General features: G+C 41.2%; 3 pseudogenes; 1 reads left to right on the top strand and 2 right to left on the bottom strand.

Moving 5' to 3' along the window:
* Nucleotides 1-6,818: 6,818 nt before the first annotated feature.
* On the top strand, nucleotides 6,819-9,157 carry LOC147422585 (uncharacterized; annotated as a pseudogene).
* Nucleotides 9,158-10,548: 1,391 nt separating this feature from the next.
* Nucleotides 10,549-13,171, bottom strand: LOC147422584 (uncharacterized; annotated as a pseudogene).
* Nucleotides 13,172-23,671: 10,500 nt separating this feature from the next.
* On the bottom strand, nucleotides 23,672-26,216 carry LOC147422583 (pentatricopeptide repeat-containing protein At2g03380, mitochondrial-like; annotated as a pseudogene).
* Between the last annotated feature and the right edge of the window lie 624 nt (nucleotides 26,217-26,840).

Genomic DNA, 26,840 nt, shown 5'->3' with positions numbered 1-26,840 from the left:
CAATCTTTCCATTTCCTCTATCGAATATACATTTTTGTACATTACACGCATTCATGCGCATTTTTGATAGGCTATTGAAGCTCCACATTGACTATGCTTTCACAATGAAGCCATTGGAAAAGTCCAAGGAAGCGATCGAAAGGGTGGAGACACTCTTGAATTCCATTGGCTGTCACGGTGGAAATGTGTCTATCGTTGCTGCAAAGAACATAGGGAAGGCCCATGAAATTGTCCAACAAGTGTCAATAAGTGGACAAAAGCTAGAAACTTTTTGAAGAAAGTAACCATAGGAAAGCCTGGCCGATATGATGCTCAAAACAGCTCCAACCAGCAGGCAGGTAACCTTTGGGAACTTTGGAAGGAGTTATGCAAAGCTACTACTAACAATGATTCAAATGGCGAGCTTGCAAACAAGCGCAAGCAAGTTTGGGCACATTTTGATAAATTGGTCAAGCTTATGGGCCTTAACAACACAACAAAAGAACAACGCCAATGAAGCCTTGGCAGATTTTACCAAGGTCTTCACCCTTTCTTGGGGTGAAAATAACATCACACATTACATGGTAAGCCATGTTACATGGTGAACTTATTACAAGGGATTGTTTTCATTAAATAATATGGATTGTTTACTCATGTGAACAATATATTTTGTTTGCGCATGGTGCATTTTTTATGCAAAAATATGGTTCGCTTGATATTTTTAGCACTCAAGGCATGGAGAAGTCCCATTATCGAGCAAGGCAGGTGTACTTCAAAAATACTCGACATGGTGGTGGAATGGTGCAATCCAATTATTTGGAAGAGATGTTCAACTGGTTTTTTTGCACAACATTTTCTCGTAAGCTCACAATGGAGCATGCACGACAATCCAAGATTGCTAGGAAAGTGCGGAAATGGAGTTCTCAAGAGCACATCAACAAGTGGCAAATGTCGCAAGGCCCCGCCAAGCATGCTGCATGACGCCAATGTAGAGTGCAACAAGGGTCTAAATGGATTCTACGTGAGTGACTACACATGAACGCAGGGTCCAACTCTTGATATGTTTTTTTTAAAAGTTTGGTGCATACATTTTAAAAATAATAGTTTTTTTTCAAAATTAGTGTGAACAGGGCCCTTTTAAAATGGGCCCTTATAAATATTGCATGCTCTCATAAATCACTCATTTCTTAAGCATAGGTGAGCTCTTACCATACACAATGGAGCACACTAAACAAACTGCAAAAGAGCATCCGCCTGCCAGCAGAAACACCCTCCAAGGATGTGAGAGGTCGGCATGGCTTAAAGGCACAAGAAAATGGCCACAAACACTTGGTCGTTCCAGGAACTCTTCTAGTAGTGGGCATGGTAGTCGGGCCTAGGAGACATCAAGGGCATATGAGACTTCACCTGCTCAACAAAAAACGCCTCGACATAGAGTGAAGCAACGCGCCCAACGTTGGCGAGAAGAGCAGGCCCAACAAACACCAGAGTATGATAGGGAGGACCCACCATGCCACAACTCGGAAGCAGGACCATCCAGAGCTCGAGTGGTCCATACAGGTATCGAATCAGAGACAGATCCACCATCGCAACGAGCTGATATACCGCGCACACACCGGGTGCCCGTTGGGGGAAGAAATTGCCTCTTGGCCAGGGAGCTCTCCCCACAACACAAGATCGGTAAGCAAGGGAAGAGGATGAATCTGAAGAGGCTGAAAATCCAGCCCCAAAGCATGTAAATAGGTGCAAATCAAAGTTTTTCAAGAAGTCTAAATGCGGCCAACCAGCAAATGTGCAAGTGCCACCAAGACAACCTCAGCGGCGTCGAAAAATAGCAAGGGTATTTGCAAAAATCCGACACTACCAGAAGACTACGGAGCTTTTAATTCGACGCACCCCCTTTGCTCCCATGGTGAAGGAGGTGCTTCAAAGCTATGAAAATCAATATAGGATGCAAGCAATAGTGTTGGAGGCTATTCAAGAAGCTGCAGAGGCCCACATCATATCGGTGTTGGAAGATACCAACCTACACCATACATGCAAAGAATGACAATACAGTCAAAGGATATGTAGCTTGCACGCCCATTGCGACGGGACTTTGAGCATTAGCCAAAGTTACACGTCCTTTTTTGTATTGAGCACCCTTCTCTTTGTAAGCACTGATTTTGCAATGACAAAATGATTATGAGTTGTCTACAGTCTATGTCTATTGTCTCCATGGTCATTTGGCTTTTTGGACTATCCATATGTTTTAAGTTAAGTCTTTCTAGCCATGAAGAGGTAAATTTAAATCAAATATCAAAAATTTTGGTAAGCTAAGGGGCAAACAATGCTAGCAAATGCAAAAAAAAAGGGTGGCCACAAGGGAGCGTAGGTGAGCCATCCCCAACAGTTTTGGATGGCTCAATTGCGTGCCCTTGTGGCCACCCTGTTTTTTGCATTTGCTAGCTTTGTTTGCCCCTTAGGTTACCAAAATTGTTGATATATAGTGAAACCAGTTGTTTATGTAGCATGATACTAGATTTTTATACTGTCCAATGTGATTTGGTCTTTTGGTGCAGGAAACTAGAAAGTTAAGTTGAAGGAAGGCATAATGTGCTTGAAAAAGTTTAATCTCATGTTCATCTCACCTTTTCCAGGTTCCTGGGGGGCAGACAAGGCCAGATAATGCAAAAAAAAGGGTGGCCACAAGGGCGCACAGGGGAAAGCCATCCAAAAACTTTGAATGAGCCTCTGCGTGCCCTTGTGGCCACCCTTTTTTTTGCATTTTCTGGCCTTGTCTGCCCCCCAGGATACCAAAAAAAGTTTAGATTAAGTGAAAGAAAATCTTAATGCAACATGACATTTCAAATTCCACTTCTTTTCACTCAGATGTTTTTTGTACTGTCCCGAGAATTAAGGTACGTTGAAAGAAGATATCACGTGCATCCCACTTCTACTGTGTTGTTACTTTAAGAAAATAAGAAAACTTATTGAAACACATCACCAATTTCAACAACTTACAAGATTGAGAGATCACATTGAAAAGAATGTACAAGATAGAGAAATTGTTCAAAGTATATTTTATTACTTCTAGAAAGTTGATTTTACATCATACATCTGAGGAGCTCATAATTTTGTTGAGCATTTCTTGGCGCCTCTCTTACCCATAAGGCAACTCCCCAGTCAGGAGGGACTGCGCTATCGCCTTAGGGTCAGTTGAGCCAACAAAAGCATGTATCCTAATCTGGGCAAGCACTTTACCACGGAAGCCAATGCCAAATGCTGTGCATACAAGGGATCTATGCACTAGGAACAGGAGATCGGCAGTCTGAGCAATGGTGCACAAATACAAAACCTTGCTCAGAGCTTTCAACGATCACATCATAAAGTGGACTTGGGGAGTGAATTCATTATGTACAATGGCAAAATTTCCAGGGAGGAGTTGTCCTAGGTAATGTGCAAGGGAAGACTGAGGTCCAAGACTGAGGTCCAAAGCCCGGCCTCTTGCCACCCGTCCTTGATGCAAACTCATCAACCTCCAGGACGTCCTATCATAAACCAGTCAAGGTTAAGAAAAAAGACAATAAATGGTAAAAAAAATAACATAAAAATTAGGATAGATTTTACCTCCTGCTCCTTGTCGTCCTCCTCCCTGTTGCCCTTTCCACCCAAGTCAATGCTCCCTTGTACCGCACCTACAAGATTTGGATCATCAGAAGGGGGTTACACAGTGGAGTAGGCATCCTAGCGGACTCAACCTTGGCTTGCGTGGCCTGGAATTCTTCCTCATCCACATGCAACTACTCTACTGCCAAGACCTCTGCACAAACAAGTGCAATAGTGTTGGTAACAGAGTCCCCAAGTGGAAAGAGGTTGCTTTCAAGGGCATATGGCGCACTGTCTAAGGGAAATTTGGCATTGGTGCATAGCACGGTCAAGAATTCATCCATGCGCAGACCAAATGCTTTCTCTAAGGTATGCATAAACACATACTCCTCCCCATCCACTACAACTGAGGAGAAGCAGTAGACATCATCTTCCAAATACATTCTAGTAATCGGAGCTTGCTAATGTCTCAGTCTCTTGTTCAGTGTGATGAGAAAAGAAGGTGTGGAGGTGCAACTTCCCTATGTAATTGGTGTCCTCAAGGAAGAGGATGAAGCGTAACAAAAGGGTGGATGTGGGTGCAGATGCAGAGGTTGTGGAGGCGTCCATGTCTAGCTTGGGATGCAGACAAAGAGTGGAGGAGCTCAAGTGTTGCGAAAGTGAAAAGTGTGAATGTGAATGTATTGAAAATGTGGTGGAAGGATTCTCACCTTCTGACCTTGCAAACAAAATTGCGCTTGTTGAAGGGCCTCAAAACCCATAATAGCCAAATGTTCTCACACATTACTGGAAGTCCAATGTTTTTCACTTGGACAGCCTCCAAAGCATAGCTGGGCATCCTCACTACAATGTCAAAGCTTGCATTAGTGCCGTCTACACTCTGTAAGAGAGTCCACTCTCCAAGCTTGCACATCCAATGATCATAGTGAAATCGTATGGACAAGGAGGTGCAAGATTTTAAATAGAGCATCCCAATACCTGAAGCTCCAACCTTACAACGATACCTATCCCCATTGTGCATGCCCTCCACAAAACCCCAGTCCTCTTCTAAAAGCCTTCCTAATTCTTCATAATGCACATCTTTACATACAAGCATTGTGGTAGTCTCCACAAATCCAAACTCCTTAAAAATGTGCACGAAACAATGAATAGGCAAACACCAAATCAAGCCCACAGACCTAGAAGCTTTAGAGTATTTCAAAGAGTTTTGGACATCTATTATCATCTTTTTCTTGAAAGATGTTACCGACCACAAATCTGGATGTGGCCACTCCATACTTAATAAGTAAGATACTTTGATGGGTTCAAACTTTCCAAACCCTTGTGTAGAAGTAGACACAATATAAGAGTGAGAATAGAAGAAAATCCTTCTTTGAACCGGTTTGGTTGGGCAAAGATGTGTGAAAATTGTTGCTCCAATATCCACATGTATAGCATTGAATGTGCCGGAGAGACTGTGTAGTGGCTGCTGCTCCACCAATGTGGATGGAATATGACTATAAATAGATAGCAAATGTTAAGTATGAATCCACAAAAACATTACACTGTGATTTCACACCTAGCTTTGTATTCTCAAAACATGTACTTACAATGTGTTGGAAATCAAAGTGGTTGTTCCAGTAGCATGCTTGACATTGAGAAAACATGTTGCACAATGGCTACGGTCCCCTTGTCTTTGCGGTTCTTGAATCCAAGGAGCTTTCCTTTCCAGTGATGATCCAAGTTTGCACGATTTTGCACACGGTGAGGGCCAATAGCAGATGGCTGCATGTATACCCAAGCACCTTCGGTGAACTCTTGTGGAACCCACTCATCATCTATACCTCTTGTGTTGTGGCATGCAAGTGCTGTGACTTCATCCTTTGGCCGCCTTTGCGGCGTAGAGCTGGCCATAGTTGAACAAAGACAATTAGGAGGAGGAGCAGGACCTTGTTTGTTGCTACAATGTAGGTGGGAGTAAGTGATAGGAGAAGGTGGATAACCCTTGCTTGGTGTGGCAATGGGAAGTGGTAGGGGAGGAGAGAGGAGCTTTCTTGCTGCAACAATGGAGATGGTGTAGAAAGAGAGTGTTGGAGTAGAGGGTGAGTGTGATGGTTGCAACCAAAGAGGGGTTGGAAAAGGGGTTCTAGAGAGAGAAAATCACTTTTTGCCTGAGGACTAGTTTTGGGGGGGCTTTGGATAGTAAAAAATGATGTTTGAAAAGTTTTTGAAAAAAATTAATTTTAGGGTCTTTTTGGTATATGTTTTGACTTTTTGAGATCAAAATTTTCTTTTTTGACAATAAAATAGGTTTAGGGAGGTTTTAAGAAGATAAGATTTGAGTTTTGAAAATTTTGAAAAATTTCAAAAATTTTGGGATTTTTTCAGAACCAGATCAAAAAGGAGGGAAGTTGGACGTTCATATGGCCCACCACACTCCCCCCCCCCCCCCTCCCCCTCGTCGCTATATGGCACAGTTGGAGGCCAGAGGGGATCGAGGGCTGGGGGAGTAGGGGGGATGAGAGCTGTCCGATGGGCGGGACCTCGGTTCAGGGGATGGCGGCGCAGCTAATGAAGGGGGGAGCATGAGCATTCAATGCCTCCCTTGGCGTGCAATGTGGAGGGTGAACTAGGCCTCGTCTTACTGCGCTCGCTTTTGGGATTCCCTTGCGTTCCTCCCTGTGTTCTCCGTTTTGCGTTCTCCTGCGTCAGGTCAGTCCCTGCGCGAGCCTACATCGATTCCCGCTTATTCCGCTTTCGGTATTACCATGGTTTCTCCTGATCATGCAAGGCGTAGCCGGGTGCTTCATGCCCTGCCTGTAGCGATTGCACCCGTAGTTCACACTTTGCATTATAAGCAATGCGTAACCGGGTGCTTCATGCGCTGCCTGCAACGATTGCACTGCGATTCTTGCGTTGCATTATAAGCAAGGCGTAGCTGGGTGCTTCATGCGTTGCCTGCAACCATTGCACCCTTATTCTTGCTTATTCTTATTACCTTATTGAAGCTCTGCGGCTTACAACGGTATCATCTGCTCGGCACCCGTGAAGCAAAGATACCATAGCTCTTTACAACAACATAATACCCTAGCATACAGAGGCTTATGCTCTGTGTGCCTTATACTCTCTTATACCCTCAGCTCTGTGCCTTATACCCATTTGTGTGCCTTATACCGGTGAGGCTTTGAAATTGCAATGGACTAAGCTTTAGGAGGAGGAGCATTCAATTAAGTGTCCCACTTCACTAGCTCACAAACAAACAATCACGAGGGATGGAAGATGCGAGGCCGCTCTACATCGAAATTGTGTGTGACAATGGGAGAAAAACTCGTCAATGCATTGCAACGGAAGAGTGCTGGGCTAACAAAATATGTTATGAGAAGAGGGTCGACATGATGGAGCATCTTCGAGATGATCATGGCACTGAGTGTGATATCCCCCTACGCAAGGGTGGTTGACCTCAAGGCATGATGAATCGGACTTCGTCAAGGGAAAACACATACGAGAAGCAATCAAAGGTGCGGTTCAAGGATGCGGCTTATAAGTTCGAGAGAAACAAATCAAAATTTCTACAAAGGAGGGAGAAGTCCTTGCTTTGAAAATGGAATGCTTTTGATGAGAGTGAGAAGCTAGCAAAGGGATCGAAAGAAGCTTTTGTAGAAAGAGAAATGGCCAATGCATTAGGGGACTACATGAGCACAAAAGATGCACGCATGGTGGGTATACAAAAACGGATTGATGGTGGCTTCAAAATGAAGGTAAGCATATATATCACAACCATCACATTTTATTTTTATAAGGATTAATTTTGTTTGCTTTTCGCTCTCAACTATTTTTAGAAGCGTAACCCCACTGGAAAAATACATAAAGAAGAGGAAAACGTAGAGGACAAAAAAGTAGAGGAGAAAGTTGATATGAGCAAGCATGTACTCCGGTATGTCGCATGTAGTGTCGTTATTTAAATGACTAATTGTATGGTATGATGCGGATTTTGAATTTGGTGTTAAATGAGTTGCATGTCTTGTAGCCAAATCTCACATTGGATGATGGTCATGGTCCTTTGCTTGCACCCGTGAAGCAAGAAAAAAAAAGGAAATTCATAGAGGGTACTCCTGTACTGTTAGGTGCTTCCTTGCTTTAAAATTTGTTGTCCATTAAAAGAGGGAAACGGGTAAAACTTTGTTCATGTAGAAATATAAATCATGCATATAGTAGATAATGTTACTTAGCTTCTCTTGATCTTGTCAATATACTTCAAATTCAGGTGACCATTGGTTCATCAAAGCAAATCCAAATGATTAGTGACTCTCCTCTTTGCAAAGGTGACATGCCACTTTCTTTGGTGATAAGCAACGGGGGAATTAACTTGGAAGCAAGTAGTAGTAATGGCAATGAGTCCATAAAAGCAAGGTGAATATTACCATCCTCTAAAGGTTTGACATTCTCTTTCATTTGTTAATGTATGATTTGCTTTGACATATAGTTTTGAAAGTGGATCATCAATTCAATTTAAATCTCATCGATCTAATATAATTTCGGAAGTGGACATGAAAATGCTTGAAGATATTTCCCATGCCAAAGCTTCCACAAAAACAATGAACTTGTTTATGATGTAAGTAAAGCTTAAAGCTCATGTATGCTTTCAAAAAAAATTCGTATATTATGTAAGTTTTCAACTCAATGTCTTTGTTTTTTATGGTGAGAGTTGGATAGAAAACACATTGCCTAAAGAGATTTTAGACAAAGTTTGGTTCATGGATAGTTTATGGTATGACTATGTTACACTACGTCACCATGAAGACATTGGAGTTATCAAGAATTACTTGCAAGTTTTAGATATGTCTCAACATTGGTTCCTTTTTCTACCAATAGTTAGTAGGTATGCTTTATTCATTTTCTTTTAGCTTGAAAGTGATGTGATGTACCTTTGGTTGTCATGCTTAATTTGTTGCATATTTATGTCTTGTTTAAGGAACCATTGGGTCCTTTATGTCATCTTCAACAATCACTTCAAAAAGCTTGACAAATTTCCATGGGATTCACATGCTATCATATACTTCAATTCATTGCGGGATTCTAATGGCACAACCTATCTTGCTAGTGTTTATAGGTATGTATGTGGTAAGGAATATAGAGGTTATTGGGTGAGAGTTGGATCTAAGAGCTTTCCTTGTAGGGTTCTTGAGATTCTATCTCACAATTGTTCGAACGAGGTTTTGAAAGAGTTCATGGAAAAACCAAGAAAAGGACTTTCACCACTAGAAATACCTGAGGTGTGTCAATGGCTCAAGTGTTGTATGCATGTGTTGTCATGTTGATAAGATCAATTTATATGATTTTTCACTATTGAAAATTGATGCATGTCTTTAGGTTCCTCGTCAACCAAATGCCCATGATTGTGGGTTTTATGTTATGGCTTATATGAAGCATCTTATTGCTAGGGCCTTTGGAAAACAATCAAAGAGTTGGGTATGTAAATGTTTTTCGTTGAAAAAACACTTAACTTCATGTGATGTTCTATCTTTAGTGATTTACATGGTTCACTAACTCTCTATGTTTGATGTACAACTCACAAAGACTTGGTTCAAGCACCAATCCGTTCAAAGGCTAAAAGAGGAGCTTATAGCATGGAGCAAAAAGTCTCTAGGACTTGATGGAGTGCAAGGATGATGTGTTTTGAACACCCCAAACTATGATATCTATGTAGCATCTCTTTTTTATCTCATGCATTGGAAATCGTTTTATTATATGTAAAACTTTTGTGATGTAACTTTTGAGATCTTATGAGAGCATAGTGCACCATATGCTAGTGTCTTTTATGTCACATGATGGAGTTATGATGTAAATGTTTTGTTCTTTACGCAATATAATCCATCTTGGTTCCTCCAATATGTCTCTCTGTGCATCTACTCATGCTATTGATTGCCTACCTTTTGTACATATTAAGAGGGATGTCGTTCTTCTCTCCAATATGTCGTTCAATTTGTCTATTTCATGTGTGGTAAGAAATGATGTGTTAAGATGTGAGAAATGATGTGTGAGCATGTAAGAAATGATGTGTTAAGATCGATTCTAATTCTCTAAGAGTGACCAAGGTAGGTGCACTTGTTGCCAAAACCTTACGAGTGAAGATTGTGCTAGTGCAATAATTGTTGGTGAGAAAAGCAAGAAATGGGGTGATCAACACAAAATGATAGACCAATTATTATAGGGGTAAGAGGCCCAAATGGTAACGAGGAATTGCTATAAAATATAAGGAGCCGAGTCTTGAACTAAGGTAATGCAAATTACATGACAATGAAGCCTCCATTTGTGATACAAACTAGGCATAAGGGGTGACCCAGGGGTGAACTAAGGGTTAACTGAGGGTGCACAAAGGGTGAACTAGGGAGGAAATCTGGGTGAACTAGGGACCAAATCTAATTGCAGTATGGTGAACTAGGGGTGAACTAGTGGTGAACTAGGGATGAACTAGGGGTGAACTAGGGAGGAAATCTGAGAATGATTCCTGAGAGGATGGTTTTGGGCCTTGCAGTGGTTGAACTAAGGGTGAACTAGGGGTGACCTAATCTAATTTCACTATGGTGAACTATGGATGAACTAGGGGTGAACTAGGGAGGAAATCTGAGAATGATTCCCGAGAGGATGGTTTTGGGCCTTGCAGTGGTGAACTAAGGGTGAACTAGGGACCTAAACTGAGAATGGTTCCCAAGGGGTGACTAGGGACCAAATCTGAGAACGATTCCCGAGAGAATGGTTTAGGCCTTTCAGTGGTAAACTAAGGGTGAACTAGAGATAAACTAGGGACCTAATCTGAGAATGATTCCCAAGAGCATGAGTTTTGGCCCTACAGTGTTGAACTAAGGGTGAACTTGGAATGAGCATTGGTTTTGGCCTGACAATGGTGAACTAAGAGTGAACTAGGGGTAATCTGAGGGTGAACTAAGGGTGAACTGGGGGTGAAAATGGGTTGTGGCCTACAGTGGTGACCCAAAAGTGAACTTAGGGTGAGCTAGGGGTGAATTGGGGTTGAATTGGTAGTGAACTAAGGGTGAACTCGAGGTGAACCAGGGGTTAATTTGGTGTGAGCACCACAAAAATTCCTAGAGCATACCATATTGCAAACCAAATGTAAATTCATATATTGAGTGGAAGAGTATCAGACAAGTGTAACTAGAAGTGAAATAGACATAAACCTTGATTAAACCAAATATACATGACCAAAATGGATCCATCATACGAGCACAATCCTCCATTGGAATGCAAACACATTACGGAGAACTTCACCATGGTCTTGAACCATTGTAAAATCTCTCTCATCTGTTGGGGTTTCTCTCGATGTACAAGAAATAATCTTGCATACTACATTTGTTGGGATATCACATATTCTCACATGTTTATCTATTAGGTAGTCTCTCCATCCAAAAAGGGTATGTTGTGACAATAAAGGCAATAATGCATTGCAAGTTTCACATGTAATGGTAACCCTAGGGTCAACCATGAATGTTTTGGTGCAACAATGTGGACACCAAATTCGTGGTGTCTCATGAAATCGAACTCGAGACCTGCCATGTTGATGTTTCCTTCGCAATATACCAGTTACGTGAGCTCTCTTTGTTGGTTGGGATGTCCCTGCTTCATAAACCTCTATATTTGGCTCCACTTCTTGTGGCCTCTTCCCATGCCCAAGTCTTGTTTTGAGTCACATGTGCTTGTGTTTGCCGTATACTTCCTCTCATAGGCATCTCAATCGCCTTCGGTGGTGAGGTCTTTAGTAAGGTATCCTTGCAAATGTTGAGTTCACGTAACAAGACTGCTTTTTGAGACGGATCATTGTCCTTCAAGCCTTCTTCAATCCTTGTAAGTATGCTTTTGACCTCGCTTACACATTTCAAGACCTCATTATCATCAGCCCCATCCTCAATTGAGTTGTCCATGAAATATTCATTGATATCTTCTGTGTTCTGGAGATCTTTATCAACAGCATGCTCATTATCCATAGTTGGAATGAAGGGATACAAGTGTGGAAAGTACTTCTTTATGATTAGGTGAAGTGAATATAGGTGTTTACACCCGCTTGCCCAATCTGGGCAATCACAATACTTGCATTGCATGCTCACATGATGCCAGTGGCTTCTTTTAGAAATACTTTGAACCTTGAATAATAGTGTCATCTCATTCACAATTTCCAAGGTGGAAGGATCACCCTCATACAGGTGTAGTATTTTCTCCCCACCATGTAATCGCGTAGTGTGCTGTTTTGAAGAGCCCCGGATGTTGTAGCGGCCCGAGTCAACTAGACTAACAATACCAAATCAAGTTTAAGATCCCTCTTTCATAACAAAGAGAGAAATCAATCCATGAGGGCTTGTCTTACCTATTTCTTGTTTTTGTTTGAAGAACTCCAATAAAGTACCACCCATTCTAGTGCCAGTTGTTGAATCGCCCACAATAGCATTCAAGAGATCCATAATAGATCTATTGATCCGCGCGTCTAATGAGGTATACTTTATGTATTGCCACAATCTCTCCACTAAGTTGGTAGTGTCAACATTTCCATAGTTGAATAAACGACCAAACTTGGGCCATCTTCTGCGCCATGGGCAGTCACGTCTACGCCAACCATTTGTCACATACCTCTGCACTTTAACATGAGCTGCATAGTGTTGAAGGAGTTCTTGGTAGTGATTCTCAAATTCTACCTCGTCGAAGGCATGCATAAGTGTTGTCATTGATGAATAAAGATGATCTTGGAGCTCCTTTGGTACCTACATATACAAGAACAATTGGTTATCAAGGTGCACAGGGACCCACACATGCATTGCATTCACAAAGAAGAGTCCACAAACCTTTGGAAGAAGATTTTCCACCCATGCTTGATTTGTGTGGAACCACACACAATAATGTGGCAAAAACTTTGCTCTTGGGGTCCCGTTTCATAATAATGCGAATAACATTCATCACCATGGATGACCTTTGAGAATGCTTCAAGCTCTAAAGCAGATTTGTCAATGACAAGGGCGGTAGGTCTAACATTCCCCATTCTAGATAGGATTGTAGATATTGTTATCTCTAGTGCTATCCTCTCATGGTCTGAGCCTGGGTCATTAGAGGACGTCATAGACCAAATTGGAATACCCACACCATGTTGGTTTGGCAAGACAGCGGCATATAGTGGTAGCCCAAACGCATTCGTCTTAAAAGTGCTATCAATAGCCCATGAGTTATGCTGAGATAATCGCATAGCCATTTCCAACATCCATTGGTCTTGAATGATAAGAATAAAGGGATTTTCACTGTCATTTGTTGCATGAGGATTGTAAGGTTGGTAGTAGCACAACTACATGTTTTCACAAAAAAAGCTTCAATAGGCACTATGCTCAAAAAACTTTTGGTCACTACAACTCTCCCAAATGAATCAAAATATTATGGATACCTTTCCCTGCTTCTTTAGCATTGTAGCCTTGGTCAACATACATGTCCAATCATCCCTAGAAAGTTTTCCTTGGAGCACAAAATGAGAAGTATACCTAAAATGCATTAGTTTCACCACGAGAAATTACAAAGTGTACTTGAGTCAAAGAGATAGCCAGTAAATACCTTGATTTCGTATTTGAAATGACATCATTGAAAATTTACTTTGTATCATAAAGAATATGAAGGTCACTTGATCAACGCAAGAAGACCGTTCATAATGTAATTTCTCTTTTGATAAGGACATTTTTGCAACACTTCGTGCATTGCCAACATCAAATAGATCTTCCATACAACACTCAATGAACAAAATCACTTGGGGATAGAAGATACCATTAAAATGATCAAGCTAGAGTGGTGTGTGTACATTAGAAGACATGGGATTCCACTTGACTATGTGAAGGACCTTCTCAGTGCTTGTGAGTGTAAGAGATGGAAGGAATACTTAGAGGCATGCAGTAGTGCCAAAAGAAAGCATACATATGTGCGTCTTCCACATCACAAAAGTGTAGATGTATCAGAAGTAAAAACAGCTTTGGTAGATATTATGGTTGAGCATAAAGTGAGGCTTGTTATGGTCCGTTCCACTAAGATCCATGGTATCTCTAATACCACTATCGATTACATTTGTCATAGAGATGGACAACCCCAGAATAAAGGTACCAAAAAGAGGTTTAGAAAAACAAAAAAGTGTGGATGTCCTTTCAAAGTCAAAGTAGAATATCTTGATGGTAACAAAAAGGCCTCCATTTTGTTGTTTCCTCTTCATGAAGGACATACCCCTGGCAGTCGTAGGTATTTATACCACTTACTTGTCCACAAAGATAACTCATGCCATCTTCAGGTTGTCCCAAGCACAAACCTTCCTTCATTTTTCTCCATCTACCCAAATCTAGCACCCCTCTAGTATCACAAGCTTTAAGAGTTGCCAAGGTGATTAAAGTGTCATCCCTAATCACATTATTCATCAACTCATAAGTTCTCCTTTCAAAAGAATAGAAAATAGGAGAAACATATGCTAGTGGATCGAAGGAAGGTAACCTTGTTTGTGTCCTCCGCGATATGACTTCATCACCTTCAAAGGATCTCGGAGAGTCACTAGCTTGATCACATGTGTTGCTACTTCTTGAGTCACTCTCCCACTTTAGGTCCGATATGATCTCGTTGCCTGCATGGTCTTCAAGTGATTCCATATTGAAAGAAGCTGAGTTTAGGTCACTCTTAGTTCATCCTTAGTTCACCCTTAGTTCACCTCTGTGAACCCACATTCACAGGCGAGGACAGGCCACCCCAAGTTCACCACTAGTTTACCCTTAGTTCACCCCTAGTTCACTATGGTAAAGTAAAAAAACCTTAGTTTATCTCTAGTTCACCCTAGTTTACTGTTAGTTCACTAATTTCAAAACTCTCTCTCCTCACTATACGTGCACATTAGAGTCCTCCTATGTGAAGGTTTGGCTTTTTGAAATGTGCCTTCTCAAAGTAATAATGACTGGCCCTTAACTGTCGTTGGATTATGTGCGAATCTACTTTTTAGGCCTAGTTTACCCCAATTTCACCTCCAATCATTGATCAAGAATCTTCCTTAAAAGACATGTAATTTGCTTTCCCACCCCAGTTCACCCCTAGTTCACCGATTCGCTGGACGGCTAGGATTGCATTGTGATTCCCGCTTCCCTTTCCCACCATAGATCCCCCCTGGCTGGAGCCGTGCCATATAGTGACGACCCCCCCCCCCCCAACCTTCTCACTAAGTAAGAGGCCATTAAGAAGTGTAAGACTACTTTGTCCCCCTACTTTTTTGAGAGCATAGAGTGTGTCCACCACCCTCTTCTCATTAGCTGGCCTCTAATTAACCTTAATTCCAAAGGGCCCCTAGAGGGTTCATATTTTTCCTAATGCAAATTGTTTTTTACAAAGTTTGGCTTGGAGAGCGGAAAATGAATTACCCTGCGGCTATTACTGAGGAAAATGCATCGTGGATGAGATGCCGGTGAATCGCAGGCTTCACTGGTGGATTGGTGTAGCGCGCTCGTCAATTTCGGTGCTGGCTGGGGCATGCCTTTGGCGTCATTCTTTGATTTGCTATCGCCATCGTGTGTTTTTGGTGTTGTCCTTCTTCGTCTTTCGATGCGTCGATGTCAATCCTCTTTGTTTTTTTCTTTTTCTTTTTCTTTTTCTGCTTCCTTTGTGCATGCCATGTGTGTGCGTTGTTGGTGCGTATGTGATTGTGTGCGTGTGCTTATGCGTGTAGTGTATATTTGTGTGTGTACATGCATGTGTTTGTGAGTGTGTGTGTGTGTGTGTGTGTATGGAAAGAGAGAGAGAGCTGAATTTCTTGCTTTCTACACACACACACACACACACACACACATAGATGAACGAGAGGGTTGTGAGGGTGTGTGTGTGTGTGTGTGTTCTTGAGCGATGGCCTCTGTGTGTATGGAAAGAGAGAGCTTCTATTTATTCCTTGTTGTAGACACAAAGAGATAGAGAGAGAGAGAGAGAGAGAGAGAGAGAGAGAGAGAGAGAGAGAGAGAGAGAGAGAGAGAGACAGAGAGAGAGAGAGAGAGAGAGAGAGAGAGAAGAGAAAGAGAGAGAGAGGGGTGGTGGCAAGGGTGGCGGCCCTCTGTGAGCGCAAGGACAAGGGTGGGGGTGGTGGCGGCAACCTACAACAGAAAAAACTTTTTATTTATTTATTTTATTTTTTAAATGCTTCCCCTGTTTGGGGTTAGTGCCCAAGGCCGAAGCTTCCGAAAGCCGACCATCAATAGGAAATGAAAGAAAAAAATAAAAACTTGAACTAGTTCATTCTGATGTTTGAGGTCCTGCGAGTACACCATCCCTTGGTGGCTCATTGTATTATGTAACATTCATAGACAATGCAACTAGAAAAACATGGATTTATGCAATGAAAAATAAATCCAATGTGTTTTTCATATTGCAAATGTGGAAAGACTTTGTGGAAAATGAAGCAGGTACTAAGCTTCAGTGCCTCAATTCCAACAATGAAGGCGAATATTGCAGCCAAGCTTTTGAAAGCTTTTTTGCTAGCAATGGAATTTGAAGGCAAAAGAAAACTCCAAGGACACTACAACAAAATGACATTTCAGAAAGCATGAAGAGGCTAATCATGGAGCGAGCATGAAGCATGTGGATATATGAAGGCCTATCACTTGAGCTTTGGGCAGAATTAGTAAGTACATCTGTGTACTTGATTAAACGATCACCCTCAATAGCACTAGATGGAGGAGTTCCAAAAGGGACATGGACAAGTAAACCAGTGAATCATGCATTTCTTAAAGTGTTCGGATCCGAGGCTTTTGTGCACATAGATTGAAGTCTACGGTCAAAGCTAGATGCAAAGTCCAAAAATTATTTCTTCATTGACTATGGAGAAGCGGACTTTGAGTATTGCCTAGGGGATCCAAAGATGATAAAATCTTTAGGAGTAGGGATGTAATTTTCAAGGAACAAAATATGTACAGAGATTACTTAGAAAGAAAAAAAACAAAAGGTACAGGCGATGAGTACATGGAGCTTGAGGACAGAGAATATTCAAGGAGCACAAGTGGCGACAACTTGCAACAACCTCAACTAGATGAGGAGCCTATGCCCCAAAGATCTACAAGAGTAAGTAGACCTCCAGAGAGGTTTCCTTCCTTCAACCATCTCTTGGTCTCAGATTTTGGAGAGCCAGAATCATACGAAGAATCAATGCAGCACAAATCCAAAGAAGAATAGACAAAGATCATGCAAGTAGAGATGGACTCATTACATCGCAACGAAACATGGGAGTTCGTTGATTTGCCTAAAGGTAAGCAAGCACTGCAAAATAAATGGGCGTACAAGCTAAAGGAAGAAGAAGACGAGAAGAAGAGGTAGAAATCGAGGCTTGTGGTAACGGGGTCTTCTAAAAAAAAAGGTATCGAGTTTAATGAAATATTTTCTCCTCTTGTAAAAATGAATTCCATTAGGCTTGTCTTAAACCTTGTGGCTACTCATGACTTAAATCTTGAGCAAATGGATGTAAACACAGTGTTCTCTCATGGTGACTTAGAGGAGGATATTTACATGCTTCATTCGAAGGGCTATGAGAAAAAGGGTAAGGAGAAAAATCTTGTATGGTATAAAGAAAGCATCAAGACAGTGGTACTTAAAGTTCGATTGATGGATGTTGGATCATGAATTCAGAAGATGCAACTCAGATCATTGTGTCTACATGAAGAATTTGGGAGATGGGAACGTTATCATCCTAATGTTGTATGTTGATGACATGCTGATTGCAAGTGCTAACATACAAGATATCAAAGACCTAAAAGAGGGATTATGCAAATCTTTTTCGATGAAAGATTTAGATGCTGCAAAGTAGATACTTGGTATGAAGATATCAAGGGATAGGATGAAGAAGACACTAAAGCTATCTCAACAATATTATATCAAGAAAGTACTAAAAAGGTTTGCAATGTAAATGCAAAGTTAGTTTCTACACCTTTGTTTAGTCACTTTAAACTAACCAAGGATATGTGTCCAAAGACAGAGGAGGAGATAGTGTACATGTCTAAAGTTTCATATGCTACAACGATAGGTTCTCTAATATATGCTATGGTCTTGACAAGGCCAGATATTACACATGCAATGGAGTTGTGAGTAGGTTTATGGATGATTCTGGTAAAGAGAATTGGCAAGCTATGAAGTGGATACTAAGATATCCAAAGGGGACAACCACGAATGCTTTGTGTTTTGAAGGCACTGATACTTTCTTGGAATGGTATGTTGATGTAGATATGGTAGGTGACATACTTGAAGGAGCACTACATACTGGCTACATTTTCATAGTTGGAGGTACAACAGTAAGTTGGGCTCAAAGCTATAGCAAATGGTCTCACTTTCTACCACGGAAGCAGAATATGTTAAGTATGGAGCCTAATTCACCCCTTGTAATTTTTTTCCTCAAAATGCACCTTTGTAAGGCCCTTGTTATGAGGATAAGCCATCGTGGGTGACAAAAATCACTCGTCGGAAAACCAAAAGTTCACTTTCAGGATTTGCCGGAATATTGTGGCCAGACGGCGGTCGGAAAGTGACCGAAACAGTGGTAGTTTGGTTGGCCAGTTGGCCGGTGGCCCGTAGGCAATGGCTGATGGTTGATGGTTGGAAGTCTTTGGCTGGTGGCCGAATTCTAGAAGAGTTTCAGCGGACTTGTCTACAGCTACACATGGATGAATTGCCAATTTCTAGGCGGACTTGTGTACTCAAAGCCGGCCACACATGGATGCATGGGAGAGTTCTACTTAAACTCATTTACACAAGGGCGGCTACACACACGGGTGTCTCTCATGAGAGAGGAAAACCCTTTTGGCCCATAAAAGGAGGCCTCTTCTACACACAAAAGGTATTGTGGAGTTGGTGAAGCAAGGTGTGTGTGAGTTGCTGAGAGTGAAGCAAGTTGGGAGATCCATTAAGGGTATAATCTCTTTGTAACCTACTTCTATTTTGAAGTGCAAAAGCCATTGAGTTTCTTCTTTCTCATGGACATAGCCCACATTGGGTAAACCACGTATATCATGTACTCTCTCTCTCGTGTGTGAAAATTATCTCTCTCTATTAAGCAAATCACTCTAACCTCTACTTAGCTACGCCTTTATTTCTAACACAAGAGGCAATTACTGCACCATGTGCATTACTTTCTCTTTACCTTAGGAAGCAGATTTCTCCTTGGGACAATCCTTTTTGCCATGTCCACTCCCTAAACAATTAAACATAGCTTTTCCTTCTTTACTTTATCAAATTATTCACTAGACAGATGGTCCCTAGGCCCCTTGGGTTTCTTTGATGCATCAGATGCAGCTACTATTGGGTTCAAGCCCTGTGGACTAACCCTGTGGGAATTACCCCTTATGAAGCATGCAGATGAACTGCACACTTTTAGAAATTTGCATGGCTATGAGGCTTTATATGTAAAATATGACATATAGCGTGTATTTTGTTTCCCTTGTAGTGTCGAGCTTCTCTCTCTCTCTCTCTCTCTCTCTCTCTCTCTCTCTCTCTCTCTCTCTCTCTCTCTCTCTCTCTCTCTCTCTCTCTCTCTCTCTCTCTCTCTCTCTCTCTCTCTCTCTCTCGTTCTTGACACCTACACACCATGGTGATCCTCCTCAGATGCCACCCTCCATAGCTTCACACCTAACACCTGGTATTAGAGCCCTGCCCGGCCTCGGCTCTTTGACTCAGCATCGCGGGAGCAGTCGCTTGCAGCGATGACCATGGCTTCTTTGACCTGCATGGTTTCCACCACAACCTCCCTCAAACTATTTGCCTTGGCCGGAGAGCACATTTTTGACACAACATCTTCTACTATTTTTTACCATGGCTTCTTTGACCTGCATGGTTTCCACCACAACCTCCCTCAAACTATTTGTCTTGGCCAAAGAGCACATTTTTGACACAACATCTTCTGCTATTTCAGCCTCTTCAGTCCGCTGCAAGGGAAGTTCGTCATCAGCGCTATCGTAAACGTTGTTGCCGATTACACAAGCTCTTTTTTTTTTTTGAATTTTCAGACTGGTTTACATTGGCTGCCTTATTTAAGTCCTTTTGGCTCTATCTAGAGCTTATTCACACCCTTGTTACTTAGCATTGATAATTGGCAACACTTGTGAGCAATTTTTGTGTGTTTTTCAAAACGCTATCTATTGCAGTTTGTTGGCAAGGCAAACAAAGCATTGGCCGCAGGCAAGATTTGCAGCATATCAATACGCTGCATAGGTAACAAGGGGATCTTCTGCTCTTGGCGTTTCAAAACGCACGCAGAAATAGAGCTTGGTGATATCAAGCATCACAAAATCTGCAGGTCTCAACAACAGCTTCATCAATTAAAAGGCAAGATCATTGGTAAGAGATTTTTGAAGCTAAAAAGAATTCTCAATTTGATATCTTGAGAATGGAACCTATCCTAATTGCAAGGACACTTGTCGAACCTTACACTCTCATTCAAAGTACTCTTGACACAAGAGACCATCCTTGTATAATGCGAGGATGCAATTGCATGAAGAAGCCCTTAACCACCAAGCTTTATGAGCTTTGCACAATTGAGAATAGCTCGATGGAAATTGATCCAATACTACATCTTGATCTGGAAAAAAATGAAGAACATCCATAAGCCAACAGTTTGCTTCGAGAACCAAGAGGTACATCAACAGATGCTAAATATCAAGATCTACTTTGAGATTGCAGTACAAGTTTTTCAAAACTATTTTTGTCAGTTTAGTGTCATAGATTTGTCCTCTTTTTTGTCTATTGTCAAAACCATCATACACTTTTTAGTCAAAGCCTTATTTTAGGTTATAAATTGTCAACTATTGCCATGATAAATTGTATGGGTTAGACACTGCCACACAGACCTCCCAAACATATTTGTTCTCAATCCAATTTTATCCTACTTCTCGTGACGTTACTGGGTAAACCTTAAACCCAAGGTTTGGCAGTGAACCAAAAACTCCATTTAATGGTAGCTAATTTTTGACCTACACGTAATCTGTTCAAGGGGGGGTTTCACTATCATAGCACCAGGTTATGGATACACCAGAAATCCTTGGTTGTGAGAGAACCTAAAACTCACGGTTGACGAGTACACCAAAAACTCGAGGTATCATGAGAGGGTCTGTCTAGTTCGGGCTTGAGGGGGGGATTGTTGGGTTCAAACCATGTGGACTAATCTCGTGGGAATTACCCCTTAGAAGCATGCAGATGAACTACACTCTTTCTAGAAATTTGCATGGCTAGGAGGCTTTATATGTAAAAGGTTATTGAGAATAAAATATGACATATAGCGTGTATTTTGTTTCCCTTGCAGTGTCGAGCTTCTCTCTCTCTCTCTCTCTCTCTCTCTCTCTCTCTCTCTCTCTCTCTCTCTCTCTCTCTCTCTCTCTCTCTCTCTCTCTCTCTCTCTCTCTCTCTCTCGTTCTCGTTCTCGTTCTCTACACCTACACGCCATGGTGATCCTCCTCAGACGCCACCCTCCATAGATTCCCACCTAACAGCTATGCTAAATTTCTCTTATTATGTCCATAAGGTGTTTGTGTATTTGCATGTGAAGAGTTAGGCACATGTGTGTTATGCAAGGCTTTTCATCGAGATATTCACAATATATTTGTTGTGCTCCCTTTCCTATCCTTGAAAAATTGGTGGCTTGGTAATTTTTAACAAGTCATCTACCTTTTTTGGAAGAGAAGGTGCAACCTCTCCAGATTGGAGCCTTGCTCTTGAAGACCAAGGGTGCTTCCGCGACGCATGGAGGTTGTAGAAACCCTAGTCTACTCATTAATTGGGCCCTTGGTCGACTATTGCATGAATTGCACTAGCATATCAAACATCTTAGTGACATTTGCATACAATTGTGTAATATTGAACTCTAAAACAGCCATGCGTATTTGCAGTGCCCTAAATTCTTGGATTTCAAGAAATTAAATGCTATCATCTGGACCACTTGATTCATGGGCACCCTCTATAAGAGTGGCTGACCGCGGGGTAGCAGCAAGCGAAACTGGGCAAAGGTTCTCAAACTTAAAAGTATACTGCATGTCAACATCCGAATCCATGGCATAATGTGCTATGCTAGTAGGAAAAGATTAGAGCCTTGTTGCAAAAATCGTGTGGCGAAACTAAAGAGGGACCGCTATAAGCAACCGCAAGAGAAATCGATTAGCCATGCTGAATCAAAGTCGTCAATTTGTAATAAAGTGCCGATGTCAATTTCAAACGCTGAAAGTCATAGTCCACAAGAAAAGCTTACAGAAAAACTTTGAAAACCCATCGGAATTGACCTTGTCAAATTCGATGAAGAAAGAGCCTTCAATTTAAGTGTAGCAAGAAGATCTTGCTTGCTATGGATGGCCCGAGGGAGGATGATGATGAAGCGAGTTGTGACCCAATCTACATCGTGCATGCATAGAGACCAAGAACGCAACATTTTGCGGAGGTCGCTACCGACCCTTCCCCCTTTCCATGTAGTCCTTCACGACGAAGGTCTCCTTGTCTTCTCCACGGTTTACATGAAAGCCTTTGCTAAGAATAGACCACGCCCTAGCTTTTTCCTTCCAAAATAGCTCTGATACCAATGTGAGATTAGGGTGTCTCTCTCCTCCCAGTCTCTTGCTCTTATATAGGCAATTCCATGAGCTAAGTTCACATTGGCCCCTAACCTCCAGAACATTGGCCCCACACTAAACTTGTGCTCATTTCCATAATTTCTTGGCATCTTTTATGAACGTATGTATATCTCTTGGAATAACGCTGCTCTAAGTCCTATTCCCATACACTCTTAGCCATAGGACCTATGTTCTTACATTAATTCCCCTTCAAGAGAGTTTTTGCCCTCAAAAACAAAAGTTGAAAATCTTTTCCAAAGAGAACTGATGTTTTTCCAAGCGAGACCTTTATCCTTCCACTTGATGCACTCAGAGCATAGGCTTATAAACTTTAAATCTTATGATTGCGATCAAGCTGACAACTCTAAGATAAAATCCATACAGATAGTTTCCCTTGGCCATAAGAGATCTAAGGTCAGGATAGCTTCCCTTCGGAGATGCTCTATTTGAACAAAACTTGTTGCTCCAAAGTCTAAGCGATTAAAAATCCGGAATGCTTATCCTCCATAGGGTATTGTCAATTCTTTCCCGTAAAATTACTCTTATTGGTGCAACTTGTTCATTTGAACAACCATTACTTGGACTTTGTTGACACAAATATGAAGTTTGGTGCATGATGTCTAAGTCCACTTACTTTCCACATGGATAGTAAGGCCCATAGGTAATGTTATTGGATTTCTAAAAGAAGCCTTAGAGAGGGGTTGAGTTAGGCATACTTTCCTTGTTTTCAGTATTTTATTAAATGAATCTTTCTATTTCACATCCTTACACGGCTTGACTTCACTTGCATTCTATTCTTTTAGAATGCTAAAGTGAAGCTTTACCTTGCATATTTCTAGTAAATTCTATACATATACATACATACACACATTTATTTATTTTACACAACACACACACACACAGATATATATATATATATATATAGATATATATATATATATATATATAGATATATATATATATATATAGATATAGATATATATATATATATATATAGATATAGATATATATATATACACACACACACACACACACACACACACACACACACTAAATGAGCAAACCATGGTAAGGGGAAGAAAAAATGGTGAAATATGTGAGAACTTAGGTTCAAAAATCTTGCAAATTCAAAAATTCGAATACTATTTCTAGTTTGCTTCTTTGCAAGGAGGAAACTCAGACCCTTAATAAAAGAGATATTCCTGAACAATGCTTTACCTTATATAATTCTAGTTAAACTTAACCTAATGATTTTATCATTTTCTTATTGTTTTAGAAAGCCACCATGACCCTTTCACTTCTTATTCTTATAAAGAAGAAGAGCCACGTGTGGAATATTTGTGGCACATAACCCTATGTGTGAGGGATCCCAAAACTTTTGAACTCCACACACTCTTCTGGATGTAACTTGATGCTCGATCTTGCCTGGTGGATACTCATTTGTCGCATGTGTAAAGCTAGAAAATATAATTGAGAGAATATATTTTCTCAAAGCACTACCAAAATCCGAAACCATAGTTCTGAAGGATCTTGGCCCATAAGGCCTCACAATTATTCAAATTTGAGTAGCCAATAAGGTGATCTTGCATATGATCAGTGCTAAACTATCTATCCTTAGTGTCATGATGCATTCAATTTGGAACTTAATATAAACCTTGGACTAGGACAAGTGCCGATCCAGTAGAAACCTTAAATGGTGTTCTAAAACTCCAGCTTCTGGTACCAATCTTTATCTTTCCTATGCTATGAGACTACCTTCTTCAGTGTTGGCACATTGGTAAGCTTCTAATCACCTTATTGAGGAAGTGTCTTGCTTGATCTGGGATCGACTCAATTGGACTCCCATACCTCATTATGATGGATGTCGTTATAAAAAAAATTGACAACACTCGCTGCTATATTGTCCTTCAAAGCAACAACCTCAATGCATTTTTGTACAATAATCTATTACCACCAAAATATATTGGCTTTTTGTCATTCTTGTAGATAGTTTAATGGGACCACAAAATCCATTCCCCACTTTTAAAAAGACTCCAATGGGAGCATAGATTGATAGTCCTTACTTGAACATAGCAAAAGTTAATTATAAAGAAAGGAAACAATTATGGGCTGAGAAATTGATGTATTGGGAGAAGCACAAAAATTGGTATTGCCTTTGTGTTTTAAGCTCATTGTTTCAGCAACAAGCAAAACCAGTATATTCAAGGCAATTGTTTAGTGTATCTTTAGAACGGGGAGACAACCTCCCAAAGAATGTGTATGCTTTACAATTTAGGTGCATCATTGCTCTGATGAGCCTACTGCATTTGCCCATCCTTAATGTTGTATTGCCATGGCTTCAAAAGTCTCCATGTTCGCTTGCATTTTCAGCAGCTACATATATTTTGGACATAAGGTCATAAAGTGCCAGATTACCCTTATCTATTTGCAGTGCTTGTTCAAAGGCCCACTCCCCAACATTCACATCTTGCCGATTTTGGCAAGCATGCAATAGGGCACGCCACACCGTCAGATAATTATCAGATGGAATTTTCTCAAGAAGAGAGACTGCCTTGTCAAGGTGCCCTGCACGACCAAACAAATCAACCATACAAGTGTAATGCTCTATAGTTGGCTCAATGCCGTACTTGGCGGTCATAGATGCAAAATATATCTGACCCTCTTCTACAAGGCCAGAGTGGGTGCATGCATTGAGAATGCAAGTAAAAGTTAGTGCATTTGGTGAGAGACCCATAAGCTGCATTTGTTCAAAGCAGCTTAAAACACCTTGACAATGCCCCTGGATGGCGTACCCTGCTAGTAGCGTAGTCCAAGAGACGATGTCATGAGTAGGAAGCTGATCATGTACTTGTTGCACTTTAACAAGTGCACCACATTTGCCGTACATATCGAGCAATGCACAGCCAAGCACAACATCACTTCGAAGTAAGCCCTGTCTAGAAACCTCTTTATGGATTCGCTCTCCAAAGTCGAATGCTCCTATGCTGCCACAAGCCTTCACGACACTGGAGAAAGTCACTGCGTTTGGAGAGATGCCCTTCTTCTTCATCTCTTTGAAAGACACAAGAGCTTCCTCTCCTTGGCCCTGCTCGACATATCCGTCAATTAGTGAGCTCCAAGTGAAAACATCTCCCCCTTGGGAATCTTCAAGCACTTGTTGAGCTCTTGACGGAGCACCACATTTGGCGTACATGTCCACCAAGGCTGAGAGAAGAAGAATATTTCCTCTCAGTAAACCCTTTTCCACAATCTCATCATGGAATTTTTTGCCTTTCTCAACTGCTTTAATGCTGCCGCATGCCTTCAAAAGACTGACAAAAGTCACTGCATTAGGAGATAGGCCTTCATGTTGCATCCACTCGAAGCATCTCAGAGCATCATGGCCATATCCATGAGAAGCAAATCCAGAGATTAGAGCAGTCCAGGAGTATACATTCCTCTTAGGGAGCCTGTCAAGCACTTGTTGTGCTTTCATGAGAGCCCCACATTTGGCATACATATTTACCAAAGCAGAGCCAAGTGCAATATCATATTCCAGAAGCCCTTGTTTAGCAATGTCATTGTGAACTTGCTCACCTTTCTTGATTGCACGCATGCGCACGCATACCTTCAAAACATAAACAAATGTGACCGCATCAGGAGAGATGCCCTCATGTCGCATCCTTTGGTAGCAATCAAGAGCATTCTGGCATTGACACTGTTGAATGAATGCCGCGATGACTGCATTCCAGGAGGAGACATTTTGAACGTGAAGGCGAGCAAGCAATTCATATGCTTTCGACAGGGCACCACACCTTGCATACATGCGCACAAGAGCATCATGACCAAGAAGGCCTGTTTCCAGCAACCCTTCTTTGAGAAGATCTGCATGCAGTCGTGTGCCTGCGTGGAGATTCTTAACCTGGCTGCAAGCCTCCAGCAAGTTCACGAAAACTGCGTCCTTTCCGTGCAAGAGCTGCTTTGTCATCTACTACCTTGAAGCTACCCATGCCACACACGTCTTGAGTTCCAGACTGCTTGGGTGGATCTTTGAGACCCACCAGTGTTAGAAAAAACCCGGGTCCTGTGTATTTTGACCGGCTGAAATCCCTAAGTCCCGGTTAGATTTTGAGCTTGCCTTGAAGAAAACCGGGAAATTTTCACCAGTTTTGGTGTAACTACCGGCAAAAGCTTCAAATTTTGACCTAGAAACCGGGAGAGTTTCTAGCTTGCCCTTATTTTCTTCGGTTAGGAAAATGTTTTTTTCTAGTCTTGTCCCCCACATGGGAGGGGCCACTGGCCGGCCCTCGTGACTATCTGACACAAGAGGGGAGCCACTTGGGATCCATCATACAATGTAAATTTTCTTGGCTAAATATCGCTAATTTGGCTAAAAACACAATTTGAACCTTAGGGTTTTGGCTATAACTAGGAGTAAAATTTCACATGTTATCACCAAAAATATGAGCATTAGGTAAGATGTATATAATTTTTTAGCCAAATTTGTAAAAAAAATTATGTAAAAATTTAGAAAATTACCTCTTCTAAATGAGAATCATACTACAACTTATTAATCATTTTGACTTAAATAGTGTTTGAAAAGATAATTTTTTTTAATACTATCATAGACCTTGACAAAATATTGATAATTTTGCTCAAAATTTTATAGTTTATCGCCAAACAATTGAGCAAAAA

This window comes from Adiantum capillus-veneris, chromosome 27 (assembly GCF_014529385.1).
Source record: "Adiantum capillus-veneris isolate H3 chromosome 27, ASM1452938v2, whole genome shotgun sequence".
Lineage (NCBI taxonomy): Eukaryota > Viridiplantae > Streptophyta > Polypodiopsida > Polypodiales > Pteridaceae > Adiantum > Adiantum capillus-veneris.
The sequence above is the reverse complement of the archived record's forward strand: the minus strand, read 5'-3'. Positions and strand labels throughout refer to the sequence as shown.